This window comes from Palaemon carinicauda, chromosome 14 (genome assembly GCF_036898095.1).
Source record: "Palaemon carinicauda isolate YSFRI2023 chromosome 14, ASM3689809v2, whole genome shotgun sequence".
NCBI lineage: Eukaryota > Metazoa > Arthropoda > Malacostraca > Decapoda > Palaemonidae > Palaemon > Palaemon carinicauda.
The window spans coordinates 55925478-55934361 of NC_090738.1; positions in this window are offsets into that span (position 1 = coordinate 55925478).

The following is an 8884-nucleotide window of genomic DNA, read 5'->3' on the forward strand; positions in this document are numbered from 1 at the left end:
TTTTCTCGATGAGTACAGAGCCGAGTTAGGATATCCTAAGTCTCCCCCTTTCGTGTAATCCACCTGTTTAGTATATTTACGGCAGGAGAGAAAATATGTTACCCAGCAATATAATGAAAAGTGAATTCTTGAAACATGCTGCTCAACATCGTGAGAAACATGATTTTTACGGATGGTTCCAAATTGGCTGTGGGAGTTTGAAGTGCTGTTGTGGTGGAGGATATTTTTGAAAGAAGGAAACTTCCATTCTCTTGTTTCATTATTCACTGATGAGCTGTATGCAATAATTATAGCAGTCTGACATATTTTTAAAAGAGGTGATCTAGTATTTATACAATTTTTACAAATCCAAATAGTGTTTTACTCACAATTAAACTTTTTGTACAAGAGGTGCAGGACTGGATAATACTTCTGCAGTCTAAGAAGAATATCAGTGTTCGTTTCTGTTGGGTCCCTGCTCATAAGTATTCCTTCCAAAGACTTTAAAAGTTATATACATTTTCACTCTAATAATAAGTGACTGACTCTAGGATCTGAACTGATCACTAATAGAAAATTGAAGCAAATCCACCTATCGGTGGATAAATGGTCATCTTTTAATTCTACAAGGCTACATATTTAGCCATACACATGCAACTCACAGATATTTAATGAAGAGCTGGTAAGGGAGACAGTCCGCTCTTTGTATTAACTGTCAAGTAACAATAGATATTAAACATATTTTAGTCGAAGGTCTTGTTTCTAATCTTCAAAGAATGACACATTCAGTCCAGAACAAACCTTTAAGAGATATACGAGTACTAGGGGAAAATTGCAATACTCTGAACTCGAAAAAAATGTATACAGAGTATTGTGTTTTATGAAAAGTTTTGATGAATTTTATAAGTTACTTTATTCATTTTTGTAATCCCTCCGTATGTCACATTTAGATGTTTTTTACGCAAGTGGAGTGATTCGTTTTATAGGAAAAATGTACAGATATGGTTAGTATTGTATCAAATAGCACTGAGTAGCCTTTGCTGCCCCAGTGCTTGGCTTGAGGTCTAAATTTTATAATCTTATCCTATCCTACCCCATTGGCACCCTTGTCTGTATAGCATACTGCTTTTATGATTATAGTTTACAATAATAAGGGCAAGTAATTTTAGGAAGGAAATGTAGACCTTTTTTCAAGGATACTGTTTAAAACTATGATCGTAGATCTTCTCTGCATGTCTATAGTAGATTTGATCAGAAGTTGAACAAGTCCTTTAGTTCTAAAGATTATCTGATAGTATTCCTTTGCAGTTTATGTAAGAAAAAAAAACGGAAGGACAGAGAATTACCGAGAAGGTGAGTAAGCTTAGTATGGGTTTCTAGAGGCCTTACAGCTGGGGACCTCATTTTAATATATTCAAATGAGTGTGAGTCCCATGATAGTCTAATACACATATACAAAAAATATTACTTGCCCAATATTTACTGATTTCTTTTCTTTTCTTTTTTTCCTTTTTTTTTGAAGTTCTTCCTAATATTATTTGTATTATTGTTAATGATTATATGAAACTGACACATCTTTCATTATTTTCTCATGATAATAATGATGGTTACTAGCATGAATAAGTATAATTCAAAATATTTAGGTTAAAAAACAGGAACAGTCACTGACTTTTTATTAAAGAAGTCTCGGGGCCGCAGGTTTCCATTACCTGCGTCACATGATAAACTGAAGAAGCCTGGGGACTCATCTTGGACCTCTTGGGAGCATCCTTCTCCAACTTGGTCTTGACTTCGATTTGAAGAGCCTGTTCCTTCATGGATCCCCTTGCGTAGAGAAGGGAGAGAGAGAGTGAATTGGACGTAGTATCCCATCTGATGACGGAGGCCGACCAAGGTTCCGCCCCGTGGAACATCCACACCTCTGCCACCTGCTCTATAGGCATCTTCCCACCGGTGGACTGGTAGGAGTAGGAAGGAAGGGGAGATGAAGGTTAATGGCACAAAGTTTTCAACCCTAGGGAGGAATGCCAGGTTTTCACGTGGGAATTAGGACACCAGATTGTCACAATCAAACTTGTTAGAATGTTGAAGTTTGTTGCCTTCCAGTTCTCGAGAAAGCACTACAAGAATAATCGATGTATAATTGTAAATTAAATGTATCAATATGGAAAATGAAAGGATTTTTGTTTCATATCCATATTATTTGGAATGCACTTTTTGCGGCAGATAATCTTGAAAAGCAAGGGGAGTGACATTCTGATATATGGTAAAAGGAGTGCTTGGGGCAAACAAGATTGAAAACCACTGTTTTAGTAGGTATATAATCTACTAGGTTGTAACTTCAACTATAATGATGCTATTAGTAGCATGGATGATAGTCATACACCTTTCGAAACTGCGAGTCTTTTACATCTAGTGTTGCACTTTTCATTCCCGCCTCGCATAAGAGACTGCCATGACATAGCTGCTTGGCTTCAACTTGGAACATTATTTTCCATGTTGAAAGCATGTTATCTTCTTAATATATTATATTTTGATTTTCTATTACTTCTCTTGTAGCCTATTTATTTCCATTTTTCTTTCCTCACTGAGCTATTTTTTCGTGTTGGAGCCCGTGGGCTGATAGCATCTTGCTTTTCCAACTAGGGTTATAGCTTAGCTTATAATAATAATAATAATAATAATAATAATAATAATAATAATAAAAATGATAATAATAATAATAATAATAATGGGCAAGGTGACTCTCAAACTGGGAAATAATTGTTTCCTCATTTTGACAGAAAATTTCTTTAAAATGCTTGCTCTATTTATTATTATTCAAACCTCCTCCATATTTTATAAGCTTTCTTCTGCCTTGCTTTTCAACTTCTCTTCATCTTTTCAATGTCTTGATTATTAGGAATTGATGTCATTGTTGGAATTTGGCTTATTTTCATAAACTAAATTCAATTGTGGGAGCTGTAATGGTTTTACCAACTACCTGATAATGTTTAGATCTCTGAGATATAAATATTCCTATATTGATATGCTGAACTATCTCTTAGAAATTGGTCCATAGATTCCAGGCGTGGGCTGGTTTCTACAGAGATGACTCTCGATATTCTGTTCTTGCCAGCAAATATGATTGGAGTGGGGAGGATTGTATTTTTGCAATGCTCTCAGTACTATTAAGCAGGTTTAGCTTATACTTGAACCACTCCAATCACTGTAATACCATCCCTTTCGGGTAGGATAGGAAGTAGACATTTTGAAGTCAGCTCACATTGCTGTTGTTAGAGAAATTAATTTCTTCAAACGCTAATAGGTGTCTTTTAGGGTGTCAAAAAGCTTAAATAAATTTTCATTCCATTAAAACGTTTTTTTTTTTTTTTAAACTTGTTTGGTTGATATTAATTATTCCCCTGAAAATCATAAGATGATAATGGTTTTTTTTTCTTTTCCAAGAGATGTGTTTTACAAGAAAGGTTGTTTTATCCTTTTTTCGGATTCTGAGAGATTTTTTGTTTCTAAGATTTTAGGTTTTTTAAGAAACATAGGGTTATATATAATATTTTGATTTCTTTTTATCACAGATTTTTACCTTATATTATATTTCTATCGCTTACTTTTGCTATTTATTCTTTATTAGTTTTATAAAAAACAAATAGAAAATTTCTTCCCAAATTTAATCGTACCAGTTCTGTAAGAGTCGAGCTGGACTCATTGGGCTGGTGAATCTCCACCCTTTTGAAAATAATCTATCCCAAACATTCAAAGATTAAAGAAAATTATAATTCTAAATAAGAGATTTTCCCTCACAATATAAACTCTTATATTTTCATTTATACTGCCAGAATTTTTTATTCCTCTGTTATTCTAGGGCAGTTGGAAAGAAAGATTCCAGGGTAGAAAAATAGATGTAAGAGTATCCAAAGAGTGATAAATTTTGCTTTGGGAGTCATCAGCAGGCATCGGAGATATGACCAGAGCAGAAGCCATGGGATCCAGGGTTAAGAGAAATAGTATCAATAATATTGATTCTTAGAGGGGGTTATTATAAAAAAAAAAAAAAATTGAGAAAACGAAGGGAAAACTATGAATTAAAATTGTGTCATTTCTTATGTCTACTCCAAATTTACTTACTGCTGCATCTCCTCTCATCTTTTGACCTACTTTAGCTATCTATCTATCTAAATATATATATATATATATATATATATATATATATATATATATATATATATATATATGTGTGTATATATATATATATATGTGTGTGTGTGTGTGAGTGTGTACTCTTACAAACTGGTCTAGTTTAGAGTAAATAATTTTGTATTTAAGTGGAGAATAGCCAGCTCATAAGGTGAATTCCTCTCTTGTAGTTTTAAGTTTTGTATATAAATTACGTAAGACTCTCAACGTTTATTTTATTGTATTCTTCATTCAAGTCAGGATATGTAAATTTACGGTATTTTTAAGAATTAAATTTCTATTTCATGTATTATGGTACTAATCCTTACGTAATCTCGATTAGGTATGCAGTAAGAACCATACAAAGTATGGACGAATCCTTATGTAATTTTTTTTTTATGTTTTCAAGAGGTATTGCATCAAGTTAGCTGAGAGAGGGTTACCTTGTAAGCAAGGTACGTTCCCATGAATTTTTATCTAGTTGGTGACTTTGTCGTCGCTAGGCGCCTGCCCCAAGCCACGAAAATAATATATTTAGAAGAATCTACAAAAACTAAGTCTATATACACAGTATGTGGCCCTAGGATTGCGTAGGGCAGAGGAGAGACAGTCTGTCCCGTGAAAGAGCCAAAGTTCATCCTCTCTCTCTCAAGTGCCTCAAGTGTGTCCTCTCCAAAGTGTATAAGTTTAAATACAACATATATTGTGAGTAGTGTGTTGAAATGTTATGGAAGACATTAAAGAAGATTTCAATTTATTGTGTCATTATAAGTGCTGATGTTATATGAATTTTTGTAACTGGTCCTGTGCAAGTAAGATACGTGAAGTGTATTTATTTTGGCTTCACTTATTGTGAAAATGAAACTTATAAGTTTATCAATTACTTTATGTAATTTTTTAAAGAGATTAATCCTTAGAGTGTTAAAGGTTATCTGTTTTCATTACTTATCAAGACTAAACATTTGTGTAAAACTTAATTTCCAGTGAAACAAATGATTAAATAATTTTCAGTGTGAACATTTCTCTTGTCTTAGTCTAAATTTTGTTCAGAATTAATATTTCGAGTAATTTAGTTATTGATGTGAATAATTTCAAAGCTTGTAATTTTTATAGAATATGCTTATTTTAGTAAAAATTGTATTATTCCGATCACCAGTGATTGTTACAGTACTCTCTCGTATCCTTGTTAAAGAATCAAAGTAAGAAGTTGCTTTGAATAGTTCTTAATAATAATTACTGAGTTTTGTATTGAGTGTACTTAAGAGACCTTTGGATATTTAGTATTTTTATATATTGCCGACTTAGAGTTATATAATTTTCTCAGAGTCCGGGTATTATTCAAATATAACAGATTTATGTAAAGACAAACAGATAAGTTTGGAACTCGAGAGGTTGTTTAGCTATATATATATATATATATATATATATATATATATATATATATATTATATATATATATATATATATATATATATATATATATATATATATATATATATACAATAATATATATTTGTGGTGCCCAGACATGGGACCATAATATATATTTCTGGTACCCAGACCCTTGGGATCGAGCGAGTCGTTTCAAATATTGGCGATAAAAGGACCATGCTTCGATTAAAAGTTTGAACAATTTAGTGTTGATAGGATTTTGTGTATTGTTCGGATATATTTTTTGTAGAGGTTTTAATTTTTTTCGTGAAAGTACAAGAATGTACAGTACAGTTTAATATCCAAGAGTTTTTGAAAAACCCAATTGTTAAGGAATTATCCGAAGATAATGTAGCTAAAGCTCAGTGGTTCTCTATTTTAATGGCATGTGGCAGCCATACAATGAGTGGAATGATTAAAGCCCAAATCAAGTGTCTAGCCTTAGAAGTTTTGATAAACATGGGGAAATTGTCGGAACAAGATATTGTAGCAGCTCGTGAATGTTGTAGGAGGCTGAAGAAGAAATTGTAGCAAAGCAAGGACCAGTTGACCCACAAACCAAAGGCATGAAAGCAGATAGGGATGTAGAGGCTGATATTCAACGAATTGCAGCGGAGGAGAATTAAGTTGAAGATGATGACAAGACAGGGAGATTAAGAGATAGAAGAAACACAAGATGCAAAGGAAATGGAAGCAAGACGGGAATAGGAAACCAGAGACATCGCAAAACATGCGAGAAAAATGGAAGAAAAAGAGTAAGAGCAAAGAGAAAAAGAGAAGATAGAGGAAAGAGAAATAGGACGACATGCGAGGGAGTTGGAATTGTTGAATGCTCATGTATGGTTGGCAACGCAGACAGACGCTGCTATGCCCAATCCTGTGTTTAATGTGACAAATGCCTAGAGGTTAATTCCAAATTTCCCAGAAGAGGCTACTGATGAATTCTTCAATCATTTTGAAATGGCCACATCACCGATGCAATGGTCCGAAGATAATTGGTCTGTGTTATTGCAGAGTGTACTCTTTGGGAAAGGACGCAGTGCTTACCTGTCCTTATCTCAGGACCAGAGGAAAGAGAATCAAGAAGTGAAGAGGAGCGTGATAGAAGCGTACCAGATGACCCCTGAATATTATATTGAAAGGTTCCGAAGTTTGTGGAAAGACGAGAAAATTACTTTTCTGGATTACGTTAATAAGGTACAATGATGTTTTAAGAGAAATACAGAGGCTGCTAACGTGAGGGAGATGACAGGTTTAGAAGAATTGATATTACTACAACAGTAGCCTACCTACAAGGAATTCCTAGACATATTAGAACATATTTGAGAGCGAGAGAAAGGTGAAGAAACTTGATAAGACTGCTTCGCTGAGTAAAAATTATAATATTATCAGTTGTAAACACTCCTCGAGTATGAAGATTTAATCGTCATTCTGACCAAGTGTCAAGTATTCGCTGAACCATTGAAACCAGTTCAGTAATAACTATGTGAACAAGTTCAATAGTTACAGCGTAAGTAGCAATGGCACTGTTCCTAAGCAGAATGTAATAGTACACAGTAACACTCGTCGAATCGTTCTCCTTCAACTATCGTGAAAGACATGCAGAAGGTTAATATTGATTATTTTAAATGTGGCAAGAGAGGCCATATCAGTTAGGAATGTTGGTCAAATCAACCAAAATCAGTCGCCCAAGTGGTTAAGGATAATTCGACTTCACAGAATATGAAGACGAAGAAACAATCGGAAAAGAACAAAGAGGAAAATAAACCAGCCAATGTTTACATGGTGAACAGGACAAACCCAAATAGCATGGATGCCCTTAAACCATATATTTATGAAGGTATGTTAGCAGCAATAGACGGGATTGAGCGAACCCCGGTCACGATATTGTGCGACACAGGTTACAACCATAATGTGTTGATACGGGGAGTACACCCGTTGGTGGAACAGTCTTTCACAGGAAATTCGGTTATTTTGAAAGGAATAGGAGGTGAGGAGGTTACCCCCATTTGCCGTTTGAATCTGTCATACGAGTTTGTTGACAGGTAATTTTGATTTTGCGGTAAAGGATTTATTGGCTATCAAAGGAGCTTGGTGGATTGCTGTTTGTACCTTGTCCCATTGTAACGAAGGAACTATTGAAGTATAGTCCTATGACTGAACTCGAGAAGGATTACCCGTATCTGTTTCCTAGCTGTTTGACAACTAGGAGTATGACAAAAAAAGTTGATGCTGAAGAACAAAAGAAACCGAAGGATCGATGAACTTGGAGGATTTGTTTTCTGAAGAAGAGGATTCCTTTGACAGTACGGAAGAGGAGAACTCAAAAGTAAGCCCGAGAGAAGAGGAACAACGGACGAGTGGACAAGAAGACAAAGAAGAAATGGACCTAGACAAAATAGAAAGCTCAGCATTAGAAGTAGTTCAAGTGAGTAGGAAAAGGCTGATAGGATTGCAACGGAACGATGCAACGTTAACAGAGTTATTGTACCGTGTGGTGGATGAGACGGAGGCACAGCAGTCTCTGATCTGTTATTATTTTAAGAATGGGTTGCTTGTTAGGCAACATAGACCCACCGATATCCCTGGGAATGCCAAATGGGGGATATACCGTCAGATATTGATTTCGGCACCGTTGAGAAGACAGGTGATCGCCGTGGTGCATGAGACGGGACACAGAGGAATCAGGAAGACGACAGAGAAGATTAAGAAACACTTCTTCTGACCTGGCATGCATAAGGACGTGAGCCAGTTTTGCCGCGCATAACAAATGCATCAAGGAAGCACCTTTACGCCTGATGGAAGTACGAGAAGAACCCTTCAGCAAAGGACCGAATAAATTGTTGGCAGAAAAAGGGAAGAAATTTTCCCCAGATGGCATGAAAACGAGGAGTCAAGGAAAAACGATGAAAAGACTTTGCATAAAGAGTACAAAAAGAAAGTGTTCAGTAGGACAGGTGTTGGTCTACTTATCAGAAAGGAGATTCCCTCTCTCCAACAAGTTCCAAGAACCACTCCGGATTTTGGAGAAGAGCAGTGACCAGACCTACGTTATCGAGATACCAGGAAAAAGGAAAAATCTAAGGAATGCCATATTAACTTCGAAACTGATACTTCAAGCAATGGATTTCAGCGAGAAATTGATTATTCAAGTGGATGTGTCGGATAACTGGATTGGAGCTGTTTTATTGCAAGAGGATAAGGAAGGAATTCTTCACCCTGTTTGTTTTATGTCGTCAAAGCTGAAGAGGCAGTAACGAGCCTACTCGACAGTTGAAAAGGAACTGCTAGCATTAGTCAC